Source organism: Schistocerca gregaria, chromosome 10, assembly GCF_023897955.1.
Source record: "Schistocerca gregaria isolate iqSchGreg1 chromosome 10, iqSchGreg1.2, whole genome shotgun sequence".
NCBI classification, from domain to species: domain Eukaryota; kingdom Metazoa; phylum Arthropoda; class Insecta; order Orthoptera; family Acrididae; genus Schistocerca; species Schistocerca gregaria.
This window is the reverse complement of record NC_064929.1, coordinates 162,991,037-163,010,266: the sequence shown is the minus strand read 5'-3', so window position 1 is coordinate 163,010,266 and position 19,230 is coordinate 162,991,037.

Below are 19,230 nucleotides of genomic sequence, written 5' to 3'. Positions count from 1 at the left end.
GTGATGTCAAGATATATGTCCCTCACCCAATGCAGTGCTTTTAGTGCTGGAAATTCAGCTATATGTCTTCCCACTGCCAACATCACATGTCGAGATTCTGGACGTCCATGCCATCCCAATACTCCATGTGCCCCAACTCTCACCTGTGTCAATTGCAGAGAGCATCATTCCCCTTGCTCACCAGAGTGCTTCATTTTACAGCGAGAAAGTAAAATAATGGAATACAAGGCCCTGGACCGACTGACCTACACTGAGGCTAAGAGGAAATTTGAGCACCTGCATCCTATGGCTATGACCTCGTCTTCTACCGCTGCTATGAGAACAGTTGTTGCGCCGTCAGTTCCCCGAGTTCCAGTCGGCTCTCAGAGCCAGAAAACTACACCTGCCTCCTTGATGGTTTTTATTTCATTTATTTTATTTACACGTCAAGTTCCGTAGGACCAAATATTGAGAAAATGTTAAATGTCATGGGACGTATCAGTACATGAAATTACAACACAAAAATAACAACAGATAAAAATAAATGTTTATGAACACGAAAAAAGTCAGTCCATAAGTTTAAGGAAACGCAATCAGCTATACAAGAAGAATCAGCTTAATTTTTCAAGGGACTCCTCGACAGAATAGAAGGAGTGACCCGTGAGGAGACTCTTCAGTTTTGATAGCGCGTGGATTACTACTAAGATTTTTGAATTCGAGTGGTGGCTTCTTGAAATAGGATGCAGCAATACACTGCACACCATTCTGCACAAGAGTTACTGAAGCCTGATCCAAATGCAGGTTTGATTTCGCCGAGTATTAAGCGAGTTAAAGGTGCTTATTCTTGGGAATAAGCTGATATTATTAACAAGAAATGACGGAAAGGAATATTTATCTTGGGAGGCCAATGTCAAAATACCCAAACTCGTGAACAGACGTCGACAAGAGGTTCGTGAATCTACACCACTTATTGCCCAAGCCGCCCGTTTCTGAGCCAAAAATTCCTTTTAGAATTGGAAGAGTTACCCCAAAATATAATACCTTACGACATAAGCGAATGACAATAAGCAGACTAATTTTCGTCTCGAACGATCACTCATATCTGATACTGTTCGAATAGAAAAAATTGGCAGTATTAAGTCTTTCAACAAGATCCTGAACGTGAGCTTTCCACGACAGCTTACTATTTGAATACCTAGAAATTTGAACTGTACAGTTCTACTGATCATATGCCCGTTCTGTGAAATTAAAACGCCACGTTTTGTTGAATTGTGTGTTAGAGACTCTAAAAACTGAGCCTTACTGTGATTTAGCGTTAGTTTATTTTCTACACACTATGAATTTAGGTCATGTAATGCCCTATTTGGAACTGAGCCAGTGTTGCACACAACATCCGTTACTACCAAGCTAGTGTCGTCAGCAAACAGAAATATTTTAGATTTACCTGTAATACTAGAGAGCATATCATTTATATAAATAAGGAACAGGAGTGGCCCCAACACTGATCCCTGCGGCAGCCCCCACTTCACTGTACCTCACTCAGACCTCGCATCACAGCCGTTATCAGTATTGTGAATAATGACATTTTGCTGCCTGTTGCTAAAGTAAGAGGTGAAGTAATTGTGAGCTACTCCCCGTATTCTTTAATGGTCCAACTTCTGGAGCAATATTTTATGATCAACACAATCAAATGCCTTAGCTAAATCAAAAAAATATGCCAAGCCCTCGAAAACTTTTGTAAAGCCAATCCAGTACCTCACAGAGGAAAGAGAATATAGCATTTTAAGTTGTTAAACGACTTCTAAAGCCAAACTCTACATTTGATGCCAAATAGTGTGGTATAAAATGATCAATTATCCTTAAATACACAGCCTTTTCACTAACTTTGGCGTAGAAATAGGTCTAACATTATCTACATTATCCCTTTTTCCCTTTTTATATAGCGGCTTTACTACTGAGTACTTAAATCGCTCAGGAAAGTGACGATTCCTGAAGGAAAAATTACAAATATAGCTAAATACAGGGCTAACATGTGCAGCACGGTAGTTTAATATTCTGCTAGACATTCCATCATAAGCATGAGAGTCCTTAGTCTTTAGTGATTTACTCAATCTCCCTCTTGTTTGTATCACAGATCAGTATTTCAGACATCAATCTCGGGAAGGCATTTGCCATGAAAGCAATATGATTTCCTGTAGAAATTAAATTTTTATTTAATTCACCAGCAATGCTCAGAAAATGGTTGTTAAATACGGTACATATATCTGATTTACCAGTAACACAAATATTTTCACTACGAACTGGCTTTATATTGTCGACCTTGTGCTGATGACCAGACACTTCCTTCACAGCTGACCATATGGTTTTAATTTTATCCTGAGAATTAGCTATTCTACTTGCACACCACACACTCTTTGCCTTCCTAATAACATTTAAGCACCTTACAATACTGTTTGTAATGGGCTACTGTAGCTTGATTGTGACTACTTCTAACATTTTGATATAACTCCCACTTTGTTCTACATGGTATCCTTATCCCACTAGTCAGCCACCTGGGCTGCCCATTACTGTTCAAATGGAAAGCAACTCTCAAAGAGAATGGAAATGTGTTACGGAAAGCATTGTATTTATCACCTATGTTATCCGCACTATAAACATCCTGCCACTTTTGTTTCTTGACAAGGTTGAAAAAAACTCTCTATTGCTGTCGGATTAGCTTTCCTACATCGTTTGTAGTTAAATATGACATTGGTTAGAGTACAAAACCCTTTTAGTGTTAAAATTTGTGCATCATGGTTTGAAAGGTCATTCACGCTTTTACTAACAGAATGCCCATCTAGTAATGAAGAATGAATAAAAATATTGTCTATTTGCTGTGCTACTATTCCACTGCACATTAGTTGGAGAAAACACAGTCTGCATCTGATCATATGAATTTAGATCTACCAACATCCTTTTTCTTGCACCATCATATACAAAATTAATATTGGAGTGACCACATATAACGAATTTCTGGTACTTCCTACAAAGTGAAACAAGGACCCCCTCTAGCTTTAGCAGAAATGCTCTGAAGTCAAAGTTAGGGGATCTGTAAACAAAAACAATTAGAAGTTTAGTTTCACTAAATTCAAGTGCCCCTGCACAACATTCAAATATCTGTTCGGTGCAGTGTCGTGATATGTCTATGGACTCAGATGGAATACTGTTTTTACGTACATAGCCACTCCCCACCCCAAAGGAACTCCTTGAGAAACAGCCAGCTAATCTGTATCCTAGTAAAGGAAGTCTCTGAATTGTCAAATTATTTACGTGGTTTCGGTAAAAAAAGGTGTTAAATAAGAGATGTCACGAACACGAGCCACGCACGCTGTAGCTTCTTCCGTAGAACTGTTAACGTGTGTCTCATAGTGAAGTTAGGCTGGCTACGGAACTTTATAGTGACAAATTCATTTAATAGGAGTCTCCATAGTTGGTGTGCTGTTTTGCTTGTCTGAGACCAGAGATGCGCTCTCCTGAGAAACAACCGACGTGACTAATTCGCACGCACGTTCAACAACGAAGGAGACGCACAAAGTTTTTATCGCTTTATTTCTATGCGCTTTTTGCCTCATTGTTTAGCAGTGGGCAACAGCAACAAGAATACACATTTTTGAAATTGTGTAATGACAGTAGCAATGGACATGTTTATTGCACACTGTTTTACTGGAGAATTTTCTGTCGTACATCGAGCCAATAGTGATATTAAAGACCACCTGAAAACAACTCCATATGGGAGTGCTATTAATGCTACTGCACCGCCAAACGTCAGAATATTTTTAATGCCAAATATGGAAATGAAGTGTACTGCTAAAGATGCAGCATTTTTATATTACACTCCTAGACACGTACACCATTTATGAAAAAGTCGTGTCTAGTGCAAAATAAAACTGAATACACCAAGTTAATGTTGTAGTAAACTGCTTTAACTAATTTAAAACATATGTCCTGGGTTGGAGCAAACAACAGAAATGGTAATATGTCCTAGTTCGGACCCAAAAAAAGTATGGTAAGCGTACTGTGTTGCCTTTCAGAACTCGGTCTGGAATGCTTGGGATCTTTGTCCCTCTGAGTTCTATTTGAAGACTAATCTCCATAAACTAAAGTGGAGCAGCTTTTTCTGACAACATTAAAAGCGTCCTTTTTCAACGAATTATGAAGAGAACGCTTAGAGGTTGAGTCGGTAGGCCTCGGCGACATTTTAACCAACGGTTTCATCCTGTAGTCCGATAGCTGTACGTGAAAGTGGGCTTTCTGGCAATGGGCTTCACTTTAAGGGAAATCGCGAACTTGGCGCAGATTTTTGACGCCAATGCCTACTGAGCCGCAAAAATAGTAGAAAACGTCCCAGTGACTAAGGAATGTTCAGAAGAAATACGAAATTCGTATTCGAGTTTATATATTTCATAACTTAACTTACTTACGCTTTTTTATGTTATTTCTAAATACGCCCTCCTGGGTGGAGAAACCCACTGAGAGAGATTAACCTCTTTTTCACTGCTGTCACTTGACTATTACTTCAGTAACGCTCGTCAATAATCCTTTGGTTAATGCTTGCATTTCGTTACAGGGCGTTCTTCTTGGTTTACGGCACAATTACACGTGGATCCTGCTTCTGTCGCATATCAGTAGTTCCCTCACGCCTGAGTCGATGCTGCTTAGTTGGTGTTAACTGACGACGCTTACGTAATAACCGAAAGCTGCCTCCCAGTGAACTGAAGGCAATTCTAGTACACTCCGTGCACTGGAATTTTAGCCTCATCGTCCAACTCCAGGTTGTGTATGACATGCGAAACAAAGAATGTCCTCTGTAGTAAACTCAGCGATGTTATCAAAGTTTCTCTTAAAATGCTTAAAGGCGCAGAATGCTACGCGATAACACTGGTAAGCGTCGCATGTCAACATGGTGAAACAACGTATACTTCATAAAGGAACTACACGGCTAATATTTAAGAGTACGTAACATTTGACGACAGCTTGAAACCCGCCTTGATTTCAATTCCCGCTGTAAATTTCAAAAAATTTCGCTAATCACGACAAACCTGTAATTTAAGGATCGTTTAAGCGACTCGTTCTATAAAAATACTGGCGATAAGTACCATGGTCTGTTGTTTCTCCATTGCTTTCCTGAACAGCTCTGCTCAATTAAAACCACTCGCTTAAGTTCTTTAATAGAGATAATCTCCTACACTCTGGACCACATTTGCCCTCAATATTTCTTCCCTAAAAGTGTTAATTGCAAGAGGTAGTACACTACTGGCCATTAAATTTGCTACACCAAGAAGCAATGCAGACGATAAACGGGTATTCATTGGACAAAAATATTATTCTAGTTCTGAACTGACCAGTGATTACAATTTCACGCAATTTGGGTGCATAGATCTTGAGAAATCAGTACTCAGAAAAACAACCTCTAGCCGTAATAACAGCCTTGATACGCCTGGGCGTTGAACCAAACAGAGCTTGGATGGCGTTTTCAGGTACAGCTGCCCATGCAGCTTCAACACGATACCACAGTTCATCAAGAGAAATCAGTGGCGTATTGTGATGAGCCAGTTGCTCGGCCACCATTGACCAGACGGTTTCAGTTGGTGAGACATCTGGAGAATGTGCTGGTCAGGGCACCAGTCGAACATTTTCTCTGTCCAGAAAGGCCCGTACGGGACCTGCAGCATGCGGTCGTGCATTATCCTGCTGAAATGTAGGGTTTCGCAGGGATCGAATGAATCTGAGATTTAATGTCCACTGTTCAAAGTGCCGTCACTGCGAACCAGAGGTGACAGAGACGTGTAACCAATAGCACTCCATACCACCACGCCGGGTGATACGCCAATATGGCGATGATGAATACAGGCTCCCAATGTGCGTTCACCGCGATGTCGCCAATCACGGATGCGACCATCATGATGCTGTAAACACAACCTGGATTCATCCGAAAAAATGACGTTCTGCCATTTTTGCACCCAGTTTCGTCGTTGAGTACACCATCGCGGGCGCTCCTGTCTGTGATGCAGCGTCAAGGGTAACCGCAGCCATGGTCTCCGAGCTGATAGTCCATGCTGCTGCAAACGTCGTCGAACTGTTAGTGCAGCTGGTTGTTGTCTTGCAAACGTCCCCATCTGTTGAATCAGGGATCGAGATGGGGCTGCATGATTCGTTACAGCCATGTGGATAAGATGCCTGTCATCTCGACTGCTAGTGATACGAGGCCGTTGGGATCCAGCACGGCGTTCCGTGTTACCCTCATGAACCCGCTGATTCCATATTCTGCTAACAGTCATTGAATCTCGACCAACGCGAGCAGCAATGACGCGATACGATGAACCGCAATTGCGATAGGCTTCAATCCGACCTTTATCAAAGTCGGAAACGTGATGGTACGCATTTCTCCTCCTTACACGAGGCATCACAACGACGTTTCACCAGACGGCGCCGGTCAGCTGCTGTTTGTGTATGAGAAATCGGTTGGAAACTTTCCTCGTGTCAGCACGTTCTAGGTGTCGCCACCTGCGCCAACCTTGCGTGAATACTCTGAAAAGCTAATCATTTGCATATACAGCCTCTTCTTCCTGTCGGTTGAATTTCGCGTCTGTATCACGTCATCTTTGTGGTGTAGCTATTTTAATGGCCAGTAGTATATTTTTTGTTGCACATTATACGACCAAAATATTATAACTTTCTTCTTTTGATGGTACTGGAAATTACGAAATCTTTGTTTATACACCACTGCACCACAACATTGTTGTTAATGCCCTTCGGTGCGCCCCCCTTTCAGATGCCCCCAGTTTCGTACTCAATAGTGCGGTAAGAGTTTAGGACTCAACTCCGCTGAACAGGACACTAAGTATGTAGCATGGAGAGAGTCGAGAGAGAAGTGTAACATTCTTGTCACGGCTACTCTCAGAACTTTTTTCTTTTTCTGGAACGACCGTCTGGGCTTTTCAGTTCTGAAGTGAATTTCTTAAGTGAAGTATCGGTTTTCGAATTTGACGCCCCAAATATTTATATGATGAAAATCTTATGACCTTACCTGTAGCAGGCGCAAGAGTACCAAGAATTTCATCTCGGTTTCTTCTGACAGTCATCCGTTTTGTCTTCTTGACTATTTAAACATAAAGTAGTGGCAGTGTTTTAGTAGTTCTCACAAATCTTCCAGCTTGGTTTGCAAGAAAGATGGTGTCATCTATCGAGATAGTTTGTCACAAAAAAATGTTACAAATGGTTCTGAGCACTATGGGACTTAACTGCTAAGGTAATCAGTCCCCTAGAACTCAGAACTACTTAAACCTTACTAACCTACGGACATCACTCACATCCATGGCCGAAGCAGGATTCGAACCTGCGACCGTAGCGGTCGCGCGGTTCCAGACTGTAGCGCCTAGAACCGCTTGGCCACTCCGGCCGGCGATTGTCACAAAAAAAATTATGTTCTAAGCAGGTGATAAATGTCATAACTATTGCACTCGCAAAATGTAAGAGTTAAAATATATGTGCAGTGAAAATTAGCAGTTGTACAACTGTGCGTTAGAGCGTAGGTATATTCATATGCATAGATAGAACCAGTCTAACATACCTACATTTACCTCTGCACCTAAATTCACATCTACATCTATACTCTGCAAACCACCTTGAGGTTCATGGTAGAGGGTACGTCCCATTTTAACAGTTACTAGGGTTTCTTCCTGTTCCATTCACGAATGGAGCACGGGAAGAATTATTGTTTGAAACCCTCTGTGTGTGCAGTAATTATTCTAATCTTATCCTCACGATCCCTGTGTGAGCGATAAGAAAGGAGGTTTTAGTATATCTCTAGAGTAATCATTTAAAGTCAGTTCCTGAAGCTTTGTTAGTAAACTTTCTCGTGATATTTCCCTCCTGTCTTAAAAATCTGCCAGTTCAGTTCCTTCATTATGTCAGTGACATTCTCCAGCGGAATAAACAAACCTATGACCATTCGTGCTGCCCTTCTCTGCATACGTTCAATATCCCCTGTTAAGTCCTATCTATTACGGGTATCACATACTTGAGCAATATTCTAGGACTGGGTGCACGAGTGATTTCAAAGCAATATGTTTTGCAGACTGATTGCATTTCCCCAGAATTCCACCACTAAACCGAAGTCATCCACCTGTTTTACCCACGACTGAACCTATGTGAGCATTCCATTTCTTATCCCTGCAATGTGTTTGTATGAGTTGGCCGATTCCAGCCTAGTGTCATTGAAATTACATTCATCGATAGTAAAACTCGAAGCCCTGTTCAACAAAAAGTCTCTCGCAGCAATACTCAAAGACAAACTCCACAGACATGTACCAGGATTTACAGATTAAACTGAAGAGCCTAAACGGTTGCCTCTAGCTGTGCTGTCACCGGCCTCTGTACTCCTCTCACTGCTTGCTGTGGACTAGCCGTTCATCGCAGGGTAGAGTGGAGTAGAAGCAGTCTTGCCACTTCGTGTCGTTCTGTTTCAAGACAGGCAAACGACAGTGGCGCGGAAAACTTCTGTGAGCATGTCTTGTTACTTCAGTCTCAATTGTATGGCCTGCGATGTTCCGATAGCGAGAAGCATCTTCATGGGGTCGAGAGAAGACGCCAACTCTACGCCCATCGACTGTATCACATCAGCAGCACATTTTATATAATGTGTGATAACGGGTTAACCATCACTCCTCGATACACTCCTTCAAGAGCGTCTCGTTAAATGTTTCCAGAATAGACTTTGAAAAGCAATGAGAATGCAGCCATGCCCACATCCTTTCATAATCGATACTTCTTCTGACAACTGACCATTGACACGCACACCAAGACTTTGATTCTAGTACAGATTTCCGAGCAATCAGATATCACAGTCGTCTAGTTATAGTCATCGTCAGTTTGTCATACAAAGCAGTATCTACAGCTTTTTCATAAACGATGAAACAAGCAAAAACATCGACACAGCATTGCGACAGTAGTAGATGGTACATGAAAGCGGAGTGACTTCTGACGAGACAGACAAGGAGTTGTGAATGCAAAGTGGTGGTCTCCCATACTCTGCTCACATTTAGGATGCAGCATTTTAAGGACTCACATGACGACTAACAACCTTTGATGTGAGTGTGATCATGACTGTTCCCCACATTCTCAGTCTACCTTACGTGAATTACACCGGCCGGTGTGACCGAGCGGTTCTAGGCGTTTCAGTCCGGAACCGCGCTGCTGTTACGGTCGCAGGTTCGAATCCTGCCTCGGGCGTGGATGTGTGTGATGTCTTTAGGTTGGTCAGGTTTAAGTAGTTCTAAGCCTGGAGGACTGACAAATGGTTCAAATTGCTCTGAGCTCTATGGGACTTAACATCTCTGGTCATCAGTCCCCTAGAACTTGCAACTACTTAAACCTAAGGATGTCACACACATTCATGCCGGAGACAGGATTCGAACCTGCGACAGTAGTGGTCGAGCGGTTCCAGACTGAAGCGCCTAGAACCGATCGGCCACCCCGGCCGGCCAGGGCTGGTGACCTCAGATGTTAAGCCCCATAGTGCTAATGTGAATTAGGAGGTTCACTTGAGCAGAAAAACATTCAGGCCAGGTGCAAGAGCGCCATTAGTGCTCCATCGTAGCGGAAAGCACAGAATGGTTTAGAAATTCCTAATATCCGTGGATGCGAACTGATAAGGGCCTGGCGGATGTGATAACATTTTAATGGCCTTTCCGACCTTTAGTGATGGTATAGTAAGACCGGGAGTAGAGCCTATGAGATGAGGTGCCTACGATGGGTTGGTGACTAGAGAAAGTGGAAGGTGGCTAGATATGGTGGAAGTAGGTGGATGGTATACTTTACGTAGTTGTCAGAGGGTCATCCTGATTGTTTTTTCGCTCATGGATAGTACATGTGTCGTTCGGGGCGACACTGATAGAATTCAGCCCTTAGAGACGAATGTGAATGTAGAGGTACGGTACCGAGGTATTCTTCTCGACGTCAACTGGGAGTGGAGTCTTCGGACAAAGCGGCGATCTCTGCAGTCACAGCCGACGCGTCTCAGGCTGTTTTGGACAGAAACGTGCAAGCGCGCGCCCGCGCCCGCGTCTGCGTCCAAGTCGGGAAGCGACAACTCAGCGTCGACTGCTTCCGGCCGGAAACTTGTCCGAGACGGAAAAATACACAGCGCAGATAGTCGCGCAGCTCCTCCGGAAACGAAGGAGGAAACAGACGGGGTGAGCGGGACAGGGAAGGGAAGGGTGCACTGTGAAAAAAGAAAGGAGAAGGAATATACTGGTGCGCACAGGGGGAAGAAAAGGCTGCGAATTTTCGCGACGCCAGCAAGAAAATCCTTTGTGCCCAGAAGACCAAGATAGGGAAGAGGGTAGTGAGGGGAGGGAAGTACGGGGGAGGGGGGGGGAGAGGCGGGGAGAGGTGGTACAGATACAGTGGGCGCGCTCCCCGTGCATCGCGAAGAAAAAGAAATGGTCCCAGACCTGAGCCGCACGGAACAAAAAAATAAAATAAAATAGGAGGACGACGCGGAAGAGAAAGATATAGGGAGGGAGGAGTGGGAGTTGGAGGGGCAGGGGAAGCGGCGGACATGAGGCGAGGCAGGAAGGCGGCCAGGAAGAGGCGACTGCCGACGCAAGCGGAAAATTCTAATCTTGATCAATTTATTTCGCCCGCGCGCCACGTCGCGCCGAAGGGTCCCCGTAGCAGCCTCTCGCTCTCCTAGCCTACCAAGTGCGTTCATGTGTAAGTCCATCCGGCCGGCCGCCTGTGGGATGTGTGTGTGTGTGGGGGATCACACGCTGTGTGCCTCTGACAAGAATTTAAAATCGTGTTACAGTCATTACGATGTAGCTGTAGTGGCCGATGAAAACAGCATAACTTCATCGACGTCAAAAGCTGAGGCATTAACCCGCGACATGTGCCTATTAAGGGGGGTAGAAAGGCAAACGGGCCGACTTGGATTGGTTCAAATCGCTCTGAGCACTATGGGACTTAACATCTATGGTCATCAGTCCCTAGAAGTTAGAACTACTTAAACCCAACTAATCTAAGGACATCACACAACACCCAGTCATCACGAGGCAGAGAAAATCCTTGACCCCGCCGGGAATCGAACCCGGGAGGCCGACTTGGAGCAGGAGAACTGCGTGGCTGCTAGGGTCGCAGGTTCGAATCCTGCATCGGGCATGGATGTGTGTGTAGGGGACTGATGACCTCAGATGTTAAGTTCCATAGTGCTCAGAGCCATTTGAATCATTTGAAAAATTATAAACATTTTTCTTTAGAGAAGATAACAGGAAAGAAGATACGATAGATAATTGCTGAAGTTGGTAGTCCCTTTACCGACGCTGTTCGGGCAAATGATATCGAAACGTGTCATCAAGTCCTATGGGTCGCGCGTCCCATTATTTCTTTGTTACACGAGATGAAGAGAATTGAAGAGAAGGTGGAGTACACGCTGAGTGAAGATCAGTTTGGTTTCAGGAGGGGATTGGGAACAAGAGAGGCGTTTCTGGCACTGAGACTCGTTATCGAAAAGCAATTACAGAAAAATAAACCAGCTTATATTGCCTATGTAGACATGGAAAAGGCGTTTGATAACGTTATCTGGCAAGAGATGTTGAGGGTGCTGAGGAAAAGTGGAATAAAGTACAAAGACATCCATGTGGTGTGGTACTCAGTTTCACTAAGAGTGAGGTGGCAGTAATTAGTAACTGTCACCAGGAACAAGAAGAAAATATTAGGAAAGGGGTAAGACAAGGATGTGCTCTCTCTCTTCTCTGATATTCAATGCTTGCATCCAGGAACCTACAGACCGAGTTCAAGAAACTACTGAGGTGGGGATCAAAATTAATGGGCCGAAGATATACATGCTACGTTATGCAGATGATATTGCTATAGTGACAGAGACAAAAGATGATCTAGAGAAAGTCCTCAGAAAAATGAAAAAAATTCTATGCAATCAGTATGGAATTAGAATAAACAAGAAAAAGCCTAAAGTGATGGTGCGCAGTACAGGAGCAGAATATGAACCTCTGAGAATGAGAATTGGAAGAGAGGAACTGGAAGTGATGGAGGAATTTACTTACCTGGGAAGCAAAATCACAAGAGATGGTACAAGCCAAAAGAAATTGCTGCCAGGATACAAAAGGGTAAAATTTCATTTAATCGGAGAAGGAACTTATTCACCAGTAAAAACATCAGTCTGAAAATAAGGAAGGTTTCGTTTGGAGTGTGGCCCTATACAGATGTGAAACTTGGACAATTGGAAGAGAAGAGAGAAGACGGCTAGAGGTCCTGGAGATGTGGTACTATAGAAGGCTGATGAAGATCAGGTGGAGAGACGAAGTAACAAATGAAGAGGTGCTTAGAAGAGTACAGGAAACCAGGTCTCTGTGGAGGCACATCCAAACAAGAAGAGACAAACTTGTAGGGCACATCCTACGACACAACAACATCATTGGAACAATAGCAGAAGGAGCTATTGAGGTCATTGATATTTTCTCAATCCTTCATAAATAGACTGATGCGCCAAAGAAACTGGTATAGACATGCGTATTCTAAAACAGAGATATATAAACAGGCAGAATACGGCGCTGCGGTCGGCAGCGCATATATAAGACAAGTGTCTGGCGCAGTTGCTGGATCGGTCACTGCTGTTACAGTGGCAGGTTATCAAGATTTAAGTAAGTTTGTACTTGGTGTTACAGTAGGAGCACGAGTGATGGGACACAACACCTCCGAGGGGAATTTTCCCGTACGACCATTTCACGAGTGTACCGCGAATATCAGGAATCTGGTAAAACATCAAATCTCCGACATCGCCGTCGCCGGAAGAAAATCCTGCAAGAACGGGACCAACGACGACTGAAAGGAACCGTTCACCGTGACGGAGGTGCAATCTTTCCGCAGATTGCTGCAGATTTAAATGCTAGGGCATCAAGTGTCAGCGTGCGAACCATTCAACGAAACATCTTCGATAAGGGCTCTCGGAGCCGAGGACCCACTCGTGTACCTTGATGACTGCACGACACAAAGCTTTACGTTTCGCCTGGGTCAGTCAACACCGACATTGGCCTATTTGACTGGAAACATGTTGCCTGGTCGGACGAGTCTCGTTGCAAATTGTATCGAGCGGATGCACGTGTACAGGTATGGGGACAACCTCATGACTCCATGAACCTTGCATGTCAGTAGGGGCCTGTTCAAGCAGGTGGAGGCTCTGTAATAGTGTGGGACGTGTCAATTTGGAATGATATTGGACCAGTGATACGTCTAGATACGACTCTGACAGGTGACACGTCCGTAAGGATCCTGTCTGATAACCTACATCTATTCATGTCCATTATGTATTCCGACGGACAAAACGACACCCCACAGTCCACAATTTGTAACGTCCCCTTAGAAAAATTGTACACGACTATGCTTAAACTGACACACAATATTTTTAGCGCAACGCAGTCTGACTTCCAAAATTCCCTACGAAAGAATGGCCCTGATTAACATTAACCTATACGTTTCACAAATCACTTACCTCACAAAAATCTTCGTTACTCGAACTACTGCAATACAGCAAGCGCCACTACTGCCAGCTAACAAAAAGATTCAAACTACAGAAGTCACTAACTACTGATAGGCACAGTTAGCAAATGAAAGATTTTAATAGAGAACAAACAATGTATTTACCTTTATAGTCATAATATATATATATATATATATATATATATATATATATATATATATATATATATATAGCAGTTCATGACACCAATTCTTACAAATTTCAAAACACCGCCATCTCTCTCCCCACGTCCACCACTGCTGGCGGCTCACCTCCAACTGCGCAACGCTACGCGCTGTTACCATCCAGCTGCCGCTGCCCGACACTACAATGGCGAGTATTACAACAATGCCAACCAGCCACAGACTGCACACGGCACAGCCAGTGATTTTCATACAGAGCGCTACGTAGCGGCGGCGTTACCAATAAAAAAAACTAAACAGCCTACTTACATAGCCCCCATGCTCCCCACAAAAAAATTTACAAGTTGTTTAGGGCAGTGGCCAATACAGATTTGAAATTTTTTTTCATAATTACAATAACAAATAAATGAAATGCACACACTTATCGATACAATGTTGGTCAAAAGCTAAAATTTTCTCACAGTCCATATAGACAGTCCTGATCATTCATCACAGTAAAATAGTAGTGTTTTTCTCAAAGACTGAGCAATAAAAGAAAATGCACACGGAAGTAGTGGATTTCCATGCAGTCTTGAAGAAGTAGTGTTGTCCTTCCAACGAAAGACAGTGCTGACTCTTGACATGCAGACAGATAATGGGCCACAACAGAGTCAGTCGACGTTGAAGACTATCGGTAGGTAGGTCATCACTGAGAAGACCCACTGTAGTGCTGGTAGAGATTACGGTATTGGTGGGCCACCAGAGGTGCAGACCCATTGCCGTCCTTGTAGAAATAATGGTATTGGTGGGTCATCAAAGGTGTAGACCCACTGTAGTCCTGATCTGTCGACAGAAAGTGTTCACATTAGCAAATGCATTTAATTTTATTTTATAAACCCAATGCTGCAACACAGCTGGAAACTAGATATCAAATGGAATAAGCAACTATGGACAAAGCATAAAAATATCATTGAATAGTCATGTGACATTTCATAAGTTAGTAGAATTCTCTCAACTCTCGTAGAAAGACGTTTGTTATAATCAGGTGTCAGATGTAAGTATCTTTCTCAGTAATGAGCGTATCGTATTTGCGGTGCTTTCTACAAAGGAATGTCAATAGCGAGGATAATGGCCTCCCTTTTTTTTTTACCTGTGCCTCTGAAAGGCACAAACTAATGGCTTTCTTTTGTCAGGTGGTTGTCGCGCAGCTGGGTGCCCACGACGCATTACGTGCAGGTGGTCACTTAATTGTCTTACCGAAATATTTACGACACCAGTTTCCGCTACAGTGGCAGTCTCATATAAAAAAAATTCACAGATCAAGAATTTGCGTTACAAATCTGTAGAAATAAAATCATTTAAAAATAATAGTGTTCAAAAATTTTCGACAGCATAGTGATACATTCACGCATATACATAGTTTTCATAACTCTTAAAGTACGATTCCTGGTTTCCAACAACCTTTTTCACAAACCAGAGTCCCTAACCACTACTCATTATTCCTTACCTTATTCGTCGACACTTCTTCAATATTTCATCATAACAGATACGTAGCATAACCAAATAACTCATATAGCATCAGCTTACACATACCTCAGCAGCATAATACACATCGTCGTCGTAAAAATAACATCATAACACCTCAGTCAATTCTCAAAATCGTCGTAGCTTCCTCCAATAATTTCAAAACCTAAAAAAATGCTCTGCTCATGTGAAAAGTGTCATCTACCTCAAACGTACTTTAAAAATCATGATCCCATACCAAATATGTCATTCAAAGCTCTCATAGTATCACAATGGTTCCGAAAAAATATGAACGGTTCATAAAGTACAGACAAAATACAATTTCATAAGTGTGAAGTTATCCAACTGTGTAATTACGTAAACATCTCTCACTTATGTAGTAAAATGAATGTTTGTCTCTCCCAGTTAAATGATCAGATAGCTGTGTAATTAATGTGTTAGAGAAATATGGTACCGATGTGTAAAGTTGTATAAGCAAATACCATATTAGCTAGGGCTCCTTGTGCTTGCCATACACATGGTACACAAAGTAGGCGTGTACCCACCTGAGGATTAATGTAATTATATCCTCAGGTGTTGCAGATTACAGCAATGGAATGAAATGTATCATGTAAAACCTTTGTATCATTGTACTTCAAATATCATTAAGAATAAATGTTTAAGTACAAAATTAATCACTCAAATACGTGTAAGGGTAGCGCTAAACTGTGCGTCTTGTTGTAAGATAATCTCCGTGGAAGTGTCGTAGTTATTGTCCTCCGAAAGCTAAGTTCTGCAGAAGTCAATGTACTTACCTCATGATAAACGAAAGTGAAATGCTTTGCGTATAGATATCTTAGTTATTACGCTTATTGCCGTGATGAAGTAAGTACTGTACTGTACGTATTGTTGTGCTACAGAAAAGGCTGTCTCATTGTAGCTATACCACAAAAGTTACTAGCAAAACATGTTTTACTTTCCAGAATTATTCAGAAAAACTGCAGATATAAAACAGATACACCGCAAAAGCAACATTGTAAATTGTCACTCATTAGCAGCGTCGTGATATAATCGTGTAGCTGTCACATATACTAACCACTGTGTCATCTGGTATCTCACAGAAAGTACTTTAAATCCAGAATGTATTTGCAAGTAAACCAGAATGTTGCATTAAAATCTCATTAGTAGTACTGGTAAATGTTCTAAGTATGTCAGCCTTATGGTCGTTACATAATCGTGCCACTAACAAGCAAGAATGTACACACACACAATGACGCTGTGTCATCTGTTCACTGTAACAATGCATTCGTAATTTCTGTTTATATAAGTTCTCTTGGTTCTTGATTGGATATTTAACTTAAATATTGCTGCATGTTAAGAGATAATAAGTCTGACAAAGCATACTAGTAATGTGAAGTGAAAAGTTATATGGCAAATACAAAGTTAAAAAGCAGATTATCTTTCAATAAACGGTTTTACATGTGAAATGTGGTGTAAACCTTTACTCTTCCTAGTACGCAGAGTTTCAACTTCAACGCAATTATAATGTGGTATACGTCGGATTCTGTAAGGTCCATTGTAAACTAGAAAGAATTTGTGATTCAAGTGTTTCTTCTTATGTGAAAATGGATGAGCTTTAATGAGAACTTTCTGACCAATATATAATTTCTTTGCATTTGCTTTACCGTGTAATTTTTTCCTTTTGTCTGCAGCAGAATTTATATTTTTAATAGCCAAATCAATTATGTCTTTGTGTCGAAGTTTACGTGTATTCGGAAAAGGTACAAACTCTCTGATTCTGTTTGATGGTTCTTTATTCTTCAGTACAAGAACAGGTGGTAAAGCAGTGGAGTCATGAGGCATTTCATTCAGCACGTTTTGAAATAAGTGTAAATATCTGTCCCAATGCTGATGTTTTCTGTGACAATAAAGTCTGCAAAGCTTATTGATTTCTTTCATAATCCGTTCAGACGGGTTACAATGTGGTGAGTACAATGAAATAAAAACAGATTTGATTTTATGGTTGCGAAGCATGCGTGACCAAACAGCAGATCTGAATTGCGGTCCGTTATCTGAAATTACTTTACTAACGTGTCCAACTTCACGTAAGAAAATTCTATAAAGGCGTTGGATACAGACCGTCCAGTGGCTATACGTAACGGAGTGAAAGAAACAAATTTTGAAGTAAGTTCAACAGCGACTAGAACGTACGAAAATCCATTAGATGTTCTGACAAGCGGTCCCAAGAGATCAACAGCAGCAAATTCTTTTAATTTAGAAGGAATGATAGGAAACAATGGAGCACGATGAGAGACAGTAGATGGTTTCGCCTTTTGACAAAGTTTACAAATAGACAAGACTCTTCGAATTCTCTTTTCCATATTGTTAAAATAACAAGTCGTTCGAAGAATATGATAACATTTTCGTGGACCAAAATGTGCATAGCTGAAATGAATGTACCAAATGAGCTTATTAACAAAATCGTCTGGAATGCAAAGTACCCATAGATTGTCATCAACAGTGCATCGTTTGAACAGTATGTTGTTTCTAACCAGATAATAATGCCGAATCTGTGTGTGTGTCTTTTCATGCCATTTACTTTTGATGTCTTTCCAAATCGGATCTTTATCTTGTTCATGAGCAATGTCCTTTAAAGATGTGGTGATGAAGTTTTCAAAGGCGACTTTCTGGATGTAAAGAATACTGAAATTTCTCTCGAGGTTGCTTTCTGTGTTACTTTTCTCAAGCCCAGCCGGTGCGCGTGACAGTGCGTCCGCAACAATGTTCTCCTTGCCGGGAATGTAGACTATTGTGAAGTGGAATTCTTGCAGAAACAATGCCCAACGTTTTAACCTGTCATGATTTAATTTTGAAGACATAAGAAATTGTAATGCACGATGGTCACTGTATACTTTTACGTGCTTACCATAAAGAAAGAAACGGAATTTGTTAAATGCCCAGACGATAGCTAAAGCTTCTAATTCAGTAACGGAATAATTTTTTTCAGATTTTGTTAGCACTCGGCTAGCAAAAGCAATGGTTTTCTGAACAGTAATGTCATTTTCTGTGGCTTCTTGAAATAAATGGGCACCAAGACCGACTTTAGAAGAATCCGTGCTAAGGCAAAGATCTTGTGAGAGATCTGGATGAGCTAGTATTGGCGCGTTAAGTAACGATTCTTTCAAAGAATTGAATTCCAACTGTGCTTGTTCGTTCCAGTTCCAAATAGTATTTTTTCCAGTGAGAGAACGAAGTTTTGGTGTAACTAGAATTTGCATATTCAGAAAACGACGGTAAAAATTTACGAGACCTAGAAAACTGCGGACTTGTTTTTTTGTGGATGGAACTGGAATGGCTCTGATTGCTTCTAACTTTTCAGGATCCGGCTGAATGCCTTCAGAAGAAATAATATGTCCCAAAAACTTCACCTTTGTCCTACCGAATTCAGACTTTTCCAAGTTAACTGTAATTCCAGATTCTGCAAAAATACGTAACACGCTGTTGAGGATGCGATTATGTTGTTCCCATGAGGCTTCTGCTATCAGAGTATCGTCCCCATATAAGTTGATGTGACGTTTTAAGAACTCAGGTAATATGGAATTTAGCCCGCGAAGGAATGCCGCCGAAGAAATGTTCAAGCCAAAAGGAAGTTTCCGAAACTGATAACAAACGCCGAAACAAAGGAAAGCTGTGTATTTTCTACATTCTGGATGAAGTTCGATCTGATAAAAGCTGGATCTGAGATCAATGGAAGACAACACTTTTACACCATTAAAATTTTGAAGAAGTTCTTCCAACGTTTGCGGTCTGTCTGTTTCAGGAATAATGATAGTATTGATTTGTCTCGAATCTAAGACAAGCCTGATCGATCCATTTTTCTTCTCAACAACATGTAATGGATTGTTGTATGAGCTTACTGCAGGCTCAATAATGCCGTCGTCAAGCATAGATTGTATTTCTGTTCTAACACGGTCCCTATAATGTGTTGGAATTACGTATGGTCTAACACAAAATTTAGTATGCTCACGAACACGAAATTGGTATTGAAATCCC